Source organism: Hyaena hyaena, unplaced genomic scaffold, assembly GCF_003009895.1.
Source record: "Hyaena hyaena isolate Hyena2069 unplaced genomic scaffold, ASM300989v1 scaffold_71, whole genome shotgun sequence".
In the NCBI taxonomy this organism is placed as follows: Eukaryota; Metazoa; Chordata; class Mammalia; order Carnivora; family Hyaenidae; genus Hyaena; species Hyaena hyaena.
Window position 1 is genome coordinate 3,119,591 of NW_024080704.1, and position 16,849 is coordinate 3,136,439.

The window sequence follows — 16,849 nt, forward strand, 5'->3', positions numbered from 1 at the left end:
ATCAGGCACATATTTAGAAGGTATCCCATGGTAACCATGAGAAGTTGCTTTGGTCTCACATAACTGAACATAAAAGTTAATCCCAGCTTATCAGATGTCTGGAAGGAACAGGGAAAGCGAAAGTCATCCTATCTTCTTTGCATTATTAAGTTAAACAGCTCTCTGGGCTTATGTGAGCTCTTGGGGAGCAAAAGCCTCCCCACACTTGGTGCCATGGTTGTAGTAAGTGTTCTTCATGTTTTATTTTTTTCTCAGTTTTTATGGAATGCATCTTGCTCATGCTTAGGGGACTATGGTTCAGGGGAAGCCACACTGAGCAGGCAATCTAAGGGCTTGGTCTGCCTTTAAGTTTCTTCTGTCTCTGCCTTTCTAGAAAACAAACAGTGCAATCAGTGATTACATTTCTTTATCACTCAAGTGAATTCTCTGGACCCAGGCTTTCTATAGATTGGATGAGGATTCATTGAGTAATGAGACAACTGAGCTTGCTGAGGAGAAGCTCCAACATGGCTTTGCACAGTGTCCCTCAGACCACGTCAGTTATCTATTTTCATCCACCGGGGTGCTGGGGGCCCACTTCATTTATAAGTGAAGGAGGGAAGAATTGGTTTGGAGGCACAGTCTGAGGGGAGGAAGGAAGTAAAGCATGGGGAGGAGGCACAGCAACTCCTCTTTTTCTGGCATTTTATACTGCATTGATACCCTGGAAGCTAGGGAATCTGGAGCCAAAAGCTGATGTAGCCCTTTAATTAGATACGTGAGAGTGTGAGCAAGGTAGAGGTCAGAAACACAGGCAGGACTTCACGAGACATGGGCAGTGCTGCTCTGGGGGAGAAGTAATAAATTGGGAGACAGCTGGATGGAGGCTACACGTTTTTCCACTTTGAGTGATATCTTAAAGAACCTTCTAACATCCAGGTTATTGGTTGCCTTAGGATCATCCCTGGCTACAATGGTGCTTTCCAGGTGGGCTCCTTGGAGAGGCAGTTGTGGGGAGACTTTGTGGTCATTGCACAAGAGGGATTAGAACATGGAGGAAACTGGGTGGTCACAATTGTATTGTTGGACTGGTTTGTGGACCCACATGAGGCACTTTGGGGGGCCTTGAGGAATAACTATAGTCACTCAAAGACCTCTTTATTCATTCTGCCCTGGAATTTATGTACATTGTCCCAATTTTAAATGTTGGCTCAACAAAGTATAAACACTGTGTTGGCTGTATACAATGTGTCTGCAGGTGAAATTTGTTCTGGTAGCCATCAGTTACTTCTGTATAACTCATTAGAATTTTCAGGGGTTTTTTTGATATCTTAACTACTCAGATGCATCCTGGATGTACCACAAAATTATTTGTCAGATCATGTGGCACGGACTGCCAGCATCTTTCTTCCTTTGTATCTAAACAAGTATCATATATGTGATGGCAATGCTGCCAGTTAAAAGGCTATTTTCCAACCTCTCTTGCTGCCAATGATAGACAGGTGACAATGTATCAGCCAGTGAGATATAAGTATCCTGAGGGACTCCTGAGAAGCCATCTTTAAAAGTTGCTGACTCATCTGGGAGGACATTTGTTCCTCTCCTCTTCCTCCTTCCTGACACCTACTGCAGACAAAATAACTAAAACTTGGGCCGCCATCTTACCTCAATAAGTAATCCATCAGACAGAAGCTGGACATTAGGATGGTGGAGGAGAAAGGTAGGAAGAGTCCATCTTTAATGAGCCCAGACTCTTTCCCTAATCTCCAAACTTCTATAGCTTAAGTGCAAAAAACACCCTGTCAAACTGTTTTCCTGAGGCTTTTTACTTTATGCAGCCACCTAATTCATGCAATCCATATGCTATGACATCGGTTTAAAACATATGGCTTCTGGGACACCTGGGTGGCTCGATTGGTTAAGTGTCCAACTCTTGATTTCAGCTCAGGTCAGGATCTTGTAGTTCCTGAGATCAAGCCCCATGTCAGTCTCTGCACTGACAGTGTGGAGCCTGCTTGGGATTCTCTCTCTCTCTCTCTCTCTCTCTCTCTCTCTCTCTCTTTCTCTCTCCCTCTCTCTCTCTCTGCTCCTCCCCCACTTGGGCTCTCTCTCTTTCAAAATAAATAAACTTTAAAAAAAAAAGAAAGTATGGTTTCTTTCATATACACAGCTTTATATTTTAGTTAAAAAGTCATTATTTACACATTTGTGTAGAAAATATGTAAAAAGTTAAATAATAAAAAAAAAGTAATGTTTGATAATTCAAGACAACAGTGTGAGAGACTTTACCTGACAGTGGATTATTGTTAAGCAAGTGAGAAGACCAGAAAGGATATGGGAATTGTACCTCTGGTGAAGGTGGTTTAGGTTGGCCTGTTTTATTAAGTGGGGTTTAAACATGGCAGCAGGGTCTAGAGACATATGTAAGGGCAATGACACAAGTAATGTGAGTATGGTAACAAGAAAGAGCAGGCCATGTTTGTGAAACAGTGGGCACACTCTTGGCTTGAGGGGAGTTTTTGTGTTGGAAACCAGTAACATGACCTGACAACCTCCAACATAGGGCCACCATCTTTTTCATTTGTGTTGCATTCGTGTGTTATTTCAGGGACCTCTTGCACATCTCTTGTCAGCTTTCGTCTCTTCAGTTTGGAAAGTTGTGGTCTTTTTCTAATTTGCTTCCACAGCTGTCTCTCATTCTCAGCCCCATTCCTGAATGGCACTCGGAACGTGATACCCACTGCAGCACATGACTCGCTCTGGGGAAGGACCTCTTGTTTTAGAACAAGAAGAAGCTGCTTCCCTGTTATGTTTTCAGTAGCCTCCCTGACAACACCCAGTATTTATGTTAGCTGTTTTGGCTGAGCGCAAGGCCACACCCAAGACTTACAAGGAGGTGGTCACTATGTCGCTGAAGAAATGGTGCCAACATTGGACTGGTGCCGATGATGCTCTGGGGGACGCTGTACAGAATGTGGTGCGTGAACATCTCATGAAGGTTCTGGGCCCCTCTGACCATGTGCACTCAGCCCCATTGCACAACCTACTCTGCTCCATCACCCGGAAGGGGGCTCAGGACAGGCCGTGGGCTGGTCTGCGGCTCTGCCAGGACAAGGCTGCTTGCATTAACTTGAAATCCCTAAAGGAATCTGCTTTGTTGTAGAACTAAAAACTGATCTGTTTCTCATAATTCTCACTTTTAGGAACTGCATTAGGAATAGGCAAAAATTGGGTGGAGCTTCATTAACATTCTCAGCCACCTTCACAAACCCAAGAATTGGAAAATGTGCCTTGCTGCATTACCTTTTGTCAGCAGCGTGGAGAGGCAGGCAGAAGCAGGCAGTGTGGTGGTTTGTGTCCACGGTTGGCCTCAGCACCTCTTTGTGCTTCTTCCCTTGCTGCTGACTCGTGGCCTGCCTTTCATGTGCCACACTGACAGGGCATTTCAGTCATGCAGCTAATTAAAATCTTTCTGCAGCTCAACGGGAGAAGTCCTTCAGTATATCACAAAACACAAACAAATGTCATGTCTTTCTCTGACTGCCTTTTTCTTTTTTAACCTGTTGATTTACTTTCAGGAGGCATCACTTAATTATTCTTTTTTCATGGTTTTTTTTTTTTTTTAATTTCCAAGAGAAAGAGAGACAGTGTGAGCAGGGGAAGGTCAGAGAAATTAGGAGACACAGAATCTGAAGCAGGCTCCTGGCTCTGAGCTGTCAGCACACAGACCGATGTGGGGCTTAAACCCATGAACCGTGAGATCATGACCTGAGCCGAAGTCAGACACCTAACTGACTGAGCCACCCAGGCACCCCAGGAGGCATCACTTAAAAAAGAAGAAGAAGGAGGAGGAGGAGGAGGAGGAGGAGGAGGAGGAGGAGAAGAAGAAGAAGAAGAAGAAGAAGAAGAAGAAGAAGAAGGAGAAGAAGAAAGAAAACAACCAATAAAAATACTGATGAACATTCCCGATCCCCTGGCTTAAATGCATTTTAGGCTTTCCAAACCAGCAAGACAACAGCCAGGAAAACAGAAGGAAAGAAAACCTCACCTTTGCCTTTCAGGGTATGGATATGTGAGGAAACTTTGGATGGCTAAAAGTCAGACAGTGGTCTATCAGTTACAGACGTGTGAGTCACTCCAGGCTGTACTGAGACAGACCAGAGTTACCTGGAAAACACACAAAAAAACGGCCTGGCCAAAGTCCAGACACTAGAGGGACTGAACAAAAGGATTCCCAGGGAAGGAGAGGCTGTAATCAAAGCCCTGACAGCGCCCAGACCCGGATGAAAAATGACTGTGAGAGTTCCCATTAAGGATATTTGAAACCACAGTTCTTATCTCTCCCCGCCTTCCCTTTTCCTCAGCGAGGGTCCGGCAGCCCAGCTCTTCCCTGCGACCTTATCCTGTGATAGAGGCAAGCTGTGTTCACATAGGTCAAATCTGGTCATAGAGCAGGGATGAGGTTACTGCTCCCAGCTGATGCAAAAACAGCAGCTTCAAAGCCACCTGGTTTGCCAGTTCCCTCAAAAAGAGCCACACCCAACAAAAACAATTCCTAAATTCACCCTACTGATGGGAGCCCCTGAATAAATGGAATGATTTTTAAAACAGAGAAGAAGAAGGAGGAAGAGGAAGAAAAAAAAACCCAATATCAAGTTTGAAAAAGGGAGACCATTAGTAGTCTGGAACACCTTACAAGATTTTGAGGAAAGATTGACCTAAAGAAAAGAGTTAAATATTTTTTCATTAATTCACAGCCACAATAGTCTTATCTTGGGAGAGCTTTCTGTTCACAGCCACGCAATGGCTGATTTTTCAAACACTAATTTCCTGTTCCTGGTTCTGTTCCTTGTGGGATTTATTAAAGGAAAAAAGAGTATAATATTCTAGTTATTGTGTGGTTGCCAGATAAATTACCTAAATATCGAAATGAGAAATTTGCTTAGATTTATTATATACAGACACTTAAATTTTAAAACGTAATGGTTGAAAAAGCAGAAATCTGTATTCATGGGAATGTACCTGAAGCATTCATTAAATAGATTTTATGAAATAACTCTAAGGGAAAAGGAATAAATGAGAACACAAGCTTTAAAAGTATTTTCCAGGGGTGCCTGAGTGGCTCAGTTGGCAAGCATCTGACTTCAGCTCGGGTCGTGATCTTGTGATTCCTGAGTTCAAGCCCCATGTCGGGCTCTGTGCTGACAGCTCAGAGCCTGGAGCCTGCTTTGGATTCTGTGTGTGTGTGTCTCTCTCTGCCCCTCCCCTGCTCATGCTCTGTCTGACTGTCTCTCTCTTTCTGTCTCAAAAATAACTAAACATTAAAAAAAAATTAAAAGTAGTTTCCAAAAAGCACACCAGAGGTGAAGTATCTATACTCAATGGAAGCAAAATGTATTACAAATATTGACTCGGGAAAGTTATCAAAATATCAAAACCCCTGCCCTGAATGATAACATACAGCAGCCCTTTCTCACCCGATGGAGAACACAAACACAGATTCTTAAAATGTTTTTGCTGATGGATATTGTAATATTCAATAGGCGAGGCTGTGCTGTAATGGCAAACAACCCCCAAATCTTAGGGACTTAAAACAGCAAAGGTGGGGTGCCTGGGTGGCTCAGTCAGTTAAGCGTCCAACTTCGGCTCAGGTCCTGATCACATGGTTTGTGGGTTCAAGCCCCGCGTCGGGCTCTGTGCTGACAGCTCAGAGCCTGGAGCCTGCTTCAGATTCTGTGTCTCCCTCTCCCTCTGACCCTCTCCTGTTCATGCTGTTTCTCTCTCTCTCTCAGAAATAAATAAAAAATATTTTAAAAAACCAGCAAAGGTAATTTTGCTCATGTTGTATATCCATCAAGGGTCAACAGGACTACTCTGCCCACTGTGGTCTGCCGCCAGACAGACAACCTTCTTTTTACAGGCATCTTAGGCATCTTGCTATCTCTGACTATCTCCTGGACCATTAAAACAGGGAATTCACAACAGATTTCAAGACACAGTGCCTAAAGGCAGATGCAGATTATAAATTCCCAGGTCATTGTTTGTCCTGGGAGTCGAGCCTCAACAAAAGTTAAATAAACTGAATCTTTCTCTTCTTTTTCTCTTTAATATAAAAGCTTTTTTACTCTTTAGGTATTATGGTGAAAAGGAATATGTGCGAAGTAAAGTGCCTGACCTTTCTTTTCTGTTTCTTTCCTTTAATCATATTTATCTTCCAGACTTTGTCCCATTGGCCATGTTTTGCTGACAAAAACAGGACACTGTCTGAACTTTTGGAACATGTTCTCTAAGGTTTTCGGTAAATCATTTCTGCCACATTTTCAACATCAGTCATATGCTACTGTAATAAAGCCAGACTATGGCGCCAACGGGTGAAAGAAAGAGCCTATGAAAATTTCAAAGGCTAGAAAATTTCAAAGCCTAGAAAATCATTGGAATTAATATTTTCTTGTTGAAATGAAATAGGAAATGAAGACTAAGCTCCCCCAACCCCCACCGTTGTTTTTTTTTTTTTGTCTTCTTCAGAATGTGTGTGAGATTTAGGAGATGACACTGAGGAATTGAAGCCATAGGAACTGCTAGTTTCTTATCTCCTCGACACAAAATATGAGAATAAAAAGGGAACTTTAGTCTTTTTATCAGGCCAATTCAGAAATGTATTTGAGGCATGATAGTAATAATAGGAAATCGTAAAAAATAGTAGGCATAATAGTAAACCACAATTTAACATTTATATCAACAAGCGTTTAAAAAACAATTTGTATGGTAAGAGTGATACATGTTTATTATGGAAAACTAGGAAATAAGGGAGAAATAAGAACAATAAGAAAAAAGAACCAGTCACAATACTAGATTCTAGAAATAATAATTGCAAAAATAATTGGCATTAACTTTCCAACATTTCTCCTGTGTCTGCAGTTTTTACACAATTGAAAATATACTATGGAGGGTGTAACTATTTGTTTATAGACTAATTTGAAATATCATTAGACATATTTGAAATATCAACTTTCTTCGTTTTTTCTAAGGCTCAAACTCATTTCTATAGCAACACCTCACTCTGCCTGTGAATTTAATCTCCATTAACTTGAGACAATGCTTTTCTTTCTAGGGTATATCTGAGTTGACAGGGGTTGGTGACAATGTGACATTAAGGGATGGTAGAGGCGTACTTGGTCCTCAAGTAGTCATCTCCATATGTCTCTACTAAGAAATTACCTGTCCCTGATTGCATTCTTTATCTTTCATTTTTGTTTCTTTTTTAAGATTTTTTTTTTTTAAATTAATCTCTACACTCAACATGGGGCTTGAACTCACAACCCTGAGATCAAGAGTCACATGCTCTACTGACTGAGCCAGCCAGGTGCCCCAACTCCAATTTTTATGCTTCCACCTGGGAAACAAAATCCCAGGACCCACCCAAATCTGCCTCTTATCAACTCCCAATTTCTTTCCTCTTAAATCCAGTTGTACCTTTTCTTCAAGTATAGGAATATGCTGGGTTTTGGGTTCGTTGTTTTTTTTTTTTTTTTTTTTTTTTTTACCTTTTGCCTCTCATTTCCAGACTCGCCCCTTTTACACTCTTGCTCTGTGATGTTGGGACTGGACTCTGGAAACTATTTCCCAGACTTCTTTGCCAGCTGCCTTCCTGCTGGTCTTGCCAACTGGCAGCAGCAGAAGGACCTGGAAGGCAGGAGGAAGGGAGAAGTGGCTTTCCTCCTGTTTATTGCCTGTTCTGCCGGTGTTGCCCAGGGCTGGTGATTTGTCCAGCAGCAGCAGCTGGCTCAGACTCAGCCCCAGGGTCCTCCAGCACCCAGGATCTGCCACGCGGGCCCCCCTCACAGCAGCCAGTCATGGCTGGGTGGTGCTCCCATCACCTGGATCTGAGCCCCACTTCCAGGAGGCCCTCCTTTCCAACAGGCCCTGATGATACTGCCTCCAGATTATCACCTCAGAGCACCCCTTTGCTCTCTTAGCCCTCTGGCACCTGGACAGCCAACTTCCAAAATTATAATAGCTGTGAGATTTAGGTTTTCCTCACAGGACCCTAACTGATATTTCAAGGAGGGATTCCTCTTTCACTTAATCTTGATGTTTTTCCTTCAGAGGGATTCCCTATGTCTGATGTTTGTATCCCAGGCATCCAGTGGGAGTTCCTTAAAGGGTTCAAACAGTTGAAAACACAGAAGCTAGAGACTTTCTAGCTCCTTCTGTTTCCCATCCAGTCATACTTCCCTAGGCATATGAACACAGAACCGGGCTATGAGCTTGAGTTCGGGAGGGAGACAGGGTGATGGAAAAGAGGGCAATTGTTACAATGGTAAAAATATGGTCAAATGGTAATGCTTTTAAATAATGCTTTCCCCCCTGTTTTTCTAAGCATCCTTGTATTCCCTTTCTTCGCTGAGCCTTGCGCAAACTGCAGACTCATGAGCAATGTAAATATTATTTTCACCCATTAAGCCATCAAGTTCCGGAGTAATTTCTTATGCACCTACATTATCTGGTACTGATTCTGTATTATGTGTGTGTGTTGACACAAACAGATAACTCAGTATTCTGTTATGTCCTATCTTTCAAAGTTTAAAAGTAAGAACCTTCATTAGCATGGCTTCAAACTAGACCATAGAAACCTCTGAAAAATGTTTAATGTATTTACTGCCCACAGAACCAAAATATCTGCAGCTCACTTTTCTGAGGGCTTTTCAGCTTTGTTGAATATATTGTTAAAATTCAAGTTACAATGTTTTCTTGTCCTGAGTTTTCAAGCAGTTGAACTACTTTCCCCCCATTAAAGTTGATTTAAATACACAGGCTTATATAGGTTATATGAAATTTAGTTCCATGGCTGCCTGAACCAAAAGAAACACAAGATGGATGATCTGTGTTAACTCTATGCAACCATATGTGTATTTATGGAGCTGAAAAGCAAGTCTGAAATTTTATGAGCACTTGAAAAGATCAAATCTTCAGAGAAAAGCATGTTCCTGCCTTCATAAATAGTGTACCAATAGTTTGTACATCATCTCATAACAACAATAAATATTCCTCAAAGACAACTACAAGTTTGCAATTGATTTTGATATTATTCCACACTGAATAACTTTAGGATTCAACAAAGCCAGGATGATGTTGTAGACCAATATGCAATGACAGTATATAGTCAGTTTGCAGAGCTTATTTAGCCCTCTAAATGGCTGAGACAAAGATGGGATTTGGGGTACTACAAGGCTGAAGTACAGCAAATACAGATAGGTTTGATGGGGGAGAAAGGTAGAATAAAGTTCATTTAGAAATGTTTCAGTTGGGAAGCACCTGGGTGACTCAGTTGGGTGGGTGTCTGACTACAGCTCAGGTCATGATCTCATGGTTCGTGGGTTTGAACCCCACATCGGGCTCTGTGCTAACAGTCAGCTTGGAGCCTGAAGCCTGCTTCAGATTCTGTGTCTCCCTCTCTCTCTGTCCAGATCCCCCATGAGACTCACACTCTGTCTCTCTCTCTCTCTCAAAAATAAACATTAAATAAAAGACAAAATATATATAAAAGAAGTGTTGCAACTGGCCTCAAATATGGTATCAGAATGAATAAAAAGTATACTTTCAAACAAAATTAATAGTTGAATGAGGAGCAAATGTAACTATAAATGAAGGTACTCAATAATTCTATAAACAAACATATACATTTATTCACTTTACAAGAGGAAAATTAACTCCATACCTTTAGAAGTATGGAATGTTTTCTCGAAGCAATTTTAAATGGTAATATGCTAGAACGATGGCTTAATTGCACAAAAATTTTGCTTAATTCATTGGAAGTCCCCCTGAAGAAGTCAGTGTGAGAACTGGGGAATTCCATCGTTGGTTAGAGGCCATCTTCATTACTGTTGGAGGTGAGTGTGGTTTGGGGTGACCAACAATAAAAAGGATTCCAGGGTTTGCTAAACCATCATTTGCAAACAGGCTTTGGAAGGGCAATCTGGTTGGTGCTATGGGTTTAGATTTGGGGTAGAGTGCATTTCATGTGCTGGCTGGCCTGGAGAACAGCTGATTCCCACAGGGTGTTCAGACAAGACCAAGCATAGCCCCTTAGTGGGCTTGGGATTGCTCTGGGCCCCAGAGGTAGAAGGAAAGGCTTTCATTGGCCCACGGTACCTGTCCTAGGAGGTTTGGTTGCAATTTTAAACAGAATTACAAAACTAGCTTTATAATCAGAACCCAGACTTTCTTGGGCTAATGAAAGGCAGAGTAAGATAAAAATAGTCTAAAATTGTTTTTTCTTTCCTTTTTATTTTCTTATGCAATGAAGTGGCAGATCCCGAGTGCACAGCTCAATGAATTTTTATATATGCAAAGGCCCATGAGACTAACACTCAGGTCAAGATCAGGAAATTTTTCTGTTCCTCGGGAAGTTGCATTGTGCCTCTTTTCAGACCATACTCCCAACGTAACCACCCTTCTGACCTTCAAGACATACATTAGTTTTACTTGTTTTTGAATAGAAAGGGTATTTGAAATATTTAACATAAATATGGATAGTTACTCATCTCCCAGGGGCATTGCAGATGGTTTATTTCTTTATTTTTTTTCATTTATTTATTTGTTCAAAACACTGTCTGGTACCAACTCTGTCCACCAGGCATTGGGCGTACAAAATTGAACAAGAAAGAATCAGTGTCAGCCCATGGGAAATGTTAGAGTAAAGGGGAAGATACACACAAGTAGGCGGCCAATGATGGTGCAGTGTGGTAAGTGCTACTCCTGAGGAAGTGCCAGGTGCCACAAGCAGGGTGTGGAATGAGCACTTGGGGAACAGAAGTGGCTAAGAAGACAGAGATGAGGAAAAAAATACAGAAGTACGGGGAACAGGGGAGCCAGTGCTCAGAGGCTTTGACTGTTTGGGGAGCTGAAAGAGAAAACATTCCCTGCGTCTAGACAAGTGAACTGGGGCCAGCTCCTGTGGGACTTTTCAGAGCGCATATCAGAGTTTGTGCTTGGCTTCAAGGGCAACAGGAAGCCACTGAACCCTTTTCAGCAAGGGACTGTCATCATCACATTAGCTGTTTGTCTTAAAGCAGCACATAGAACAGTATAGAAATGGTTTGGAAAACAACTTTGCTTTGAGATTCTTGTGTAGGGTGAAACACCTGAGCTAGCATCCCTCCCACCAGACACAACTTTTTATGTCACCGGTGTTTGAGCCTAAGTGGCAAGAAAGTGGGCAACAAAATGTACCCAAAGAAATAGGCTGTGACTAAAGAAATGAAGCAGCATTTGGCTGATGTACTACTTGATTCTAATTTAGTAGAAAGCCATCAATAATAGGAGCAAGTTAAATAATGGGCCCAATGGTCACAGCTGCAGATGCAGGGTTCACTTCAATGTCCCTATGATAAGACGTCACCACCACACCTGGAATTCTCTATTTTACATATTAACTTTACTTAAGTCTTTTTTAAAAAGTTTTTTAATGTTTTATTTATTTCTGAGAGAGAGAGATTGACAGTGTGGGGAGGGGAGGGTCAAAGAGAGAGGGAGGCACAGACTCCGAAGCAGTCTCCAGGCTCTGAGCTAGCTGTCAGCAAAGAGCCCAACGTGGGCTCGAACCCACAAACCATGAGAACATGATCTGAGCCGAAGTCGGACACTTAACCGACTGAGCCACCCAGGTGCCCCTAAGTCTTTTTTTAAAATCTACATTTCTTTTTGTTTGTTTTTATTTTTAAATTTTATTTAAATTCAAGTTAGTTAACATACCGTGTAATAATGGTTTCAGGCTAGAATTTAGTGATTCATCACTTGCATATAATACCCAGGGCTCATCCCAACAAGTACCCTCCTTAATGCCCATCACACTTTTAGCCCATCTCCACACCCAACATCCCTCTGACAATCTTTAGTTTGTTCTCTGTATTTTAAGAGTCTGTTATGATTTGTCTCCTTATCTGTTTTTATCTTCTTTTTCCTTTCCTTACCCTGTGTTTATCTGTTTTGTTTCTAAAATTCCACATATAAGTGAAATCATATGATATTTATCTTTCTCTGACTGACTTATTTTGCTTAGCATAATATATTCTAGTTCCATCTGCATTGTTGCAAATGGCAATATTTCATTCTTTTTGATCACTAATATTCCATTGTGTGTGTATGTGTGTGTGTATATATATATATATATATATATACACACACTATATATATAGATAGATATCTTCATTCTTTTTGATCACTAATATTCCATTGTGTGTGTATGTGTGTGCGTATATATATATATATACACACACTATATATATAGATAGATATCTTCATTCTTTTTGATCACTAATATTCCATTGTGTGTGTATGTGTGTGTGTATATATGTATATATATATATATACACACACTATATATATAGATAGATATCTTCATTCTTTTTGATCACTAATATTCCATTGTGTGTGTATGTGTGTGCGTATATATATATATATATACACACTATATATATAGATAGATATCTTCATTCTTTTTGATCACTAATATTCCATTGTGTGTGTGTATATATATATATATACACACACACACTATATATATAGAGAGAGCGATATACACTATATATAGATAGATAGATAGATATCTACATTTCTATGATGATTATCATTAGCCTGAAAAATCCAGGAGGAAAGTGTCAAAACCATCTTCACTGACTTCTAATTTCTAGGTCTAAACCTATATTTAGATTAATGTTCTGAATAATTTTTTCAAACATCTGCCCTGTTCGCTTGAAGTTTGAATCATCCAAATGGATGTCCAAGCTGATTACATCGACAAGTCATCACCAAAGTCCATCCTGTCTTTTCATGTAGCCACAGGTTGAGTTGTTCAAGGCTTTGCCCCCTTGACTGCGATAAACTGAACCACAATGCTTTCATCAATGTCACTTTTGTCATGGTTGGGGTATATGTATTATACTCGTGTGTCTGTAAAGCAGTATTCTTTTTTACCATGTTGACAAACTGTGAAACAAACAGTTGATAGGTAGATATTGCTAGAAAAATTCTTGCTCTGGGAACAAACTCCAGTGTGATTTCATCCTAGTAACTAGTGATTTATAACAAATTCCAGTGACGTATGTGCCTCTCTTCCTAACTGAATCATAAACCTTTTGGAGGACAAGTAAGGGCTGAATTGTGTCTATCCAAATTCATATATTAAAATCCTAAGCCCCAGTGCCTCAAAATGTGACCTTATTGGGAAATAGGGTCATTGCAGGGATAATTAATTAAGACGAGGTCATCCCGGGTTAGGGTGGACCTCTATTCCAATATGACAGGTGTCCTTTAAGAGGGAGAAATCTGGAGTGCCTAGGTGGTTTAGTCAGTTGTGCATCTGACTCTTGATCTTGACTCCGGTCATGATCTCATGGATTGTGGGACTGAGCCCCACAACAAGCTCCTCTCTGTTAACAGAACATGCTTGAAATTCTTTCTCCTCTCTCTCTCCCCTTCCCCTGCTTGTGCGCGCGTGCTCTCTCCAAGAAATAATTAAACTTTCAAAAAAGGGGGAAGGGAGAAATCTGAACAAAGACATGAATTCAGGGAGGACACATGTGAAGACTGACATTAGGCTGCCTCAAGACAGGGAACTACCAACAACTGGGAGAAAAGCCTGGAACAGATCCTTCCTTGGTGCCTTCTGAAGAAGGCTCACCTGCTGACACCTAGATATCAGACTTCTGGGCTTCAGAACTGTGAGACAATAAAATGCTGTTTTTCCAAGCTATCCAGTTTATGAAACTTGGTTATTGAAGCTCTGGCAAATGAATACAGCAAGGATTGTGGCTCGCCCATTTTTGTGTGCCCCACAGGGATTCATGAAAGTTGGCGAAATTGATGTTGCAGTCATACACCCCAGGAGACCTGAAGCTTGGGCCAGTGAAAGCAATAACATGCCTGGAATTGGGATCTTCGATCTCCTCCTTGTCTTGAGATCACCACTTGGAAATGTGTTGGGTACAGTTCCTTGTACCTGGTGAGGAGACAGGCATGCACTCAGATCATCTACCTATCCCCTACATCACCTCTACTCTGCAAGAGGACCACAATGGAGTTTCTTAATGTACTAGATGGGATACTCGTCCAGAGGGGCTGAAACATCCACAGCAGGACATTTTTCAAGGACATTCAACTCCCTCAGTGTCCTAGGAAGCTCATTGCCCTCAGTTCTTATAGACAAATGCTTGAAATCATATGTACCCTTTACCAGCATTAAAAGAATTTGCACCCTGTGCCTGAGTGCACCTTTCAATCAGTCAAATGCCTGGTCCATTGTGACTCAGGAGAAAATGTTAATGAAATATCTGAAAGGAGCCTCCACTCAAATCAAAAGGAAGAGCCTACTGGCCGCTGAACAAAGGGAAAATACTGGGGGGATCTAGACAGGACTAGCTCTCATCTTTTTGTTTTGTGAAGTCTTCTTTCCCACTAAATATAACCCTCATGTTGCTCAGACTGTCTCTGTCTCTGTGCACACCCCAAGGAAGAAGACGTTGCCCTGTCTACTCCTGCATTTAAATTGCCATCTTATTATTTTAAAGTTTCAAAGTTGGTAGTTTGTTAGTGGAGATGGAGATATATATATATATATATATGTCTATATATATATAGATATAGATATATATCATGCCCCCTTGACATGCTCCTCATTCATACACACACACACACACACACACACACACACACACACACACAGATGAGTGTGTGAAGTGCATGAATCTTTTTAAAAAAATTTTTTTAATGTTTATTTATTTTTGACAGAGAGAGAGAGCAGGGGAGAGGCAGAGAGAGAAGGAGACACAGAATCTGAAGCAGGCTAGGCTCTGAGCTATCAGCATAGACCCAGATGCAGGGCTCAAACTTACAAACCATGAGATCATGACCTGAGCTGAAGTTGGACACTTAATCGAATAAGCCACTCAGGTGCCCCTGTAGTGCATGAATCTTAAGTGTGCAGCTCCATGAAGTTTTATATATGGAAATGCTTGTCCCATGGTCCATGTCATCAAGATCTAGAACATTTCCAGCACCTTGGAAGATTCCCCTTGTGTTCTTTCCAGGCTTGTACGTGTATGACTTTTAATTAACCATTAAATTATTTTTCTGAAACTTACTGACAGAGAATGCCTTCTGTACATTTGAGAATCTATGGTAGTTCACAAGACACGTAAAAGGTAAAATCAGGCCCAGAGCTTGCCGTGTTACCTTTGCATGGTGTGCATAGAGCAGAGTTTGCAAACTGGCTGCCTGTGGGTGAAATCTGCTCTTCAGACATGATTTATGTGGACCGACTGAAAAATGTCTTCCAAAAATGGAGCCATAATTTAAAATTAAGGTATTTCATATGAAAACCCAAATTTGGAGAGGAGCAAAGGGGCTTCTCTTTAAAAATTGGGAAGTTTTGCGCATTCCTGCTTGGAAGAAGTCACCTGGTGCCAGGCAGGGGCTGCCCCCTTGACATGCTTCTGCCCACTGACCTTGTGCACCCACGTTAGCTGCTTGGTCCTTGGGCCAGTGACAACAAGGCAAATGGTAAATGTAAGACAGACTTTCAGCAGGGGACTATCTTCCCCCTAGAAGAAATAAACACCTTCAGTACTACTCAAATATTTTTAAAGAAAAATGGAAGGGCACCTGGGTGGCTCAGTTGGTTAACCGTTCACTCAGGTCATGATCTCATGGTTTGTGAGTTTGAATGCTGCATCAGGCTTTGTGCTAACAGCATGGAGCCTGCTTGGGTCCCTCTGTCTCCCTCTCTCTCTCTGCCCCTCCCTTGCTCATACTCTCTCTCTCAAAAATAAATAAACGTTAAAAAAAAAGAAAAGAAAAATGTAATTGAATTTTAAGTAGTACATTATTTCTTATAACTTCATATGGTAATTTATTTTCTGAAAATAGCTATTATTTATTGTATAACCTTCCAACTAGTTTTACACAGGCACACACACACACACACACACACACACACACAGTGCTGATGTCTAACATCCGCATGCTAACTAATGTTTAACTTTTCAATATGAACATTATACTGAAAGGCACTCATCTGTGGTGTGGCCACCACTTCAACTCTGTTTTTGTATCTTTTCTGCATAACTAGTTCCATTAAGTTTCAAACTGAATAGACTCATCTTCTGTGATTCTGTTTTCCAAAGATGAACTCAAATCACTTTGTCAGATCAATATTAGACATGCTGATGTTGAACATTATCTCTGTGTATATCAGAAAATTCTCCATGAATGGCATTTGAGAGTATTGTCTGTCATAAAAACCTAACTATTTATGAAATAAATGTATCATAAAGTTCCTCATTCAGATATCGTATGAAAGAAAGTTGCCATTAAAGAAAAACTACATGGAATAAAGCTTTCGAATGGAGAAGCCAGGGCTTTGCTTTTTTCCTAAGCAACTTTTTCTCCTTTTATGTTTTGTACAAGCTCATAACAATCTTGTTCCAATCTATAATATTTATAATGTCACTACTTTCCATTTGTTTTACAACATAAACACCCACATGTCAATGCTACCTTATCATCAAGGGCTCGTGAGCAGAATTTCTTTCTGATAAGTCAAATCGTTGTTAAGCAACTCCAAAGTCATCAGAGGTGGTTAATTTGTAAAATCAATTGACAGACTCCAGAAGCATACAGACAATGAATAACACAAGGTAAAGAAGAAGGTTAATAATACCATATGCCTTTTAGAACTTATTTACCTGTATTGGAAATTGTTTTATGCACACACATATGTATGTACATATAACACACATGCCCACATCATGGTGGTCTTATTCTTAAGTTCATATAAAATGCTCTATGTGTTTTTAATATATCCTTTGCTAAG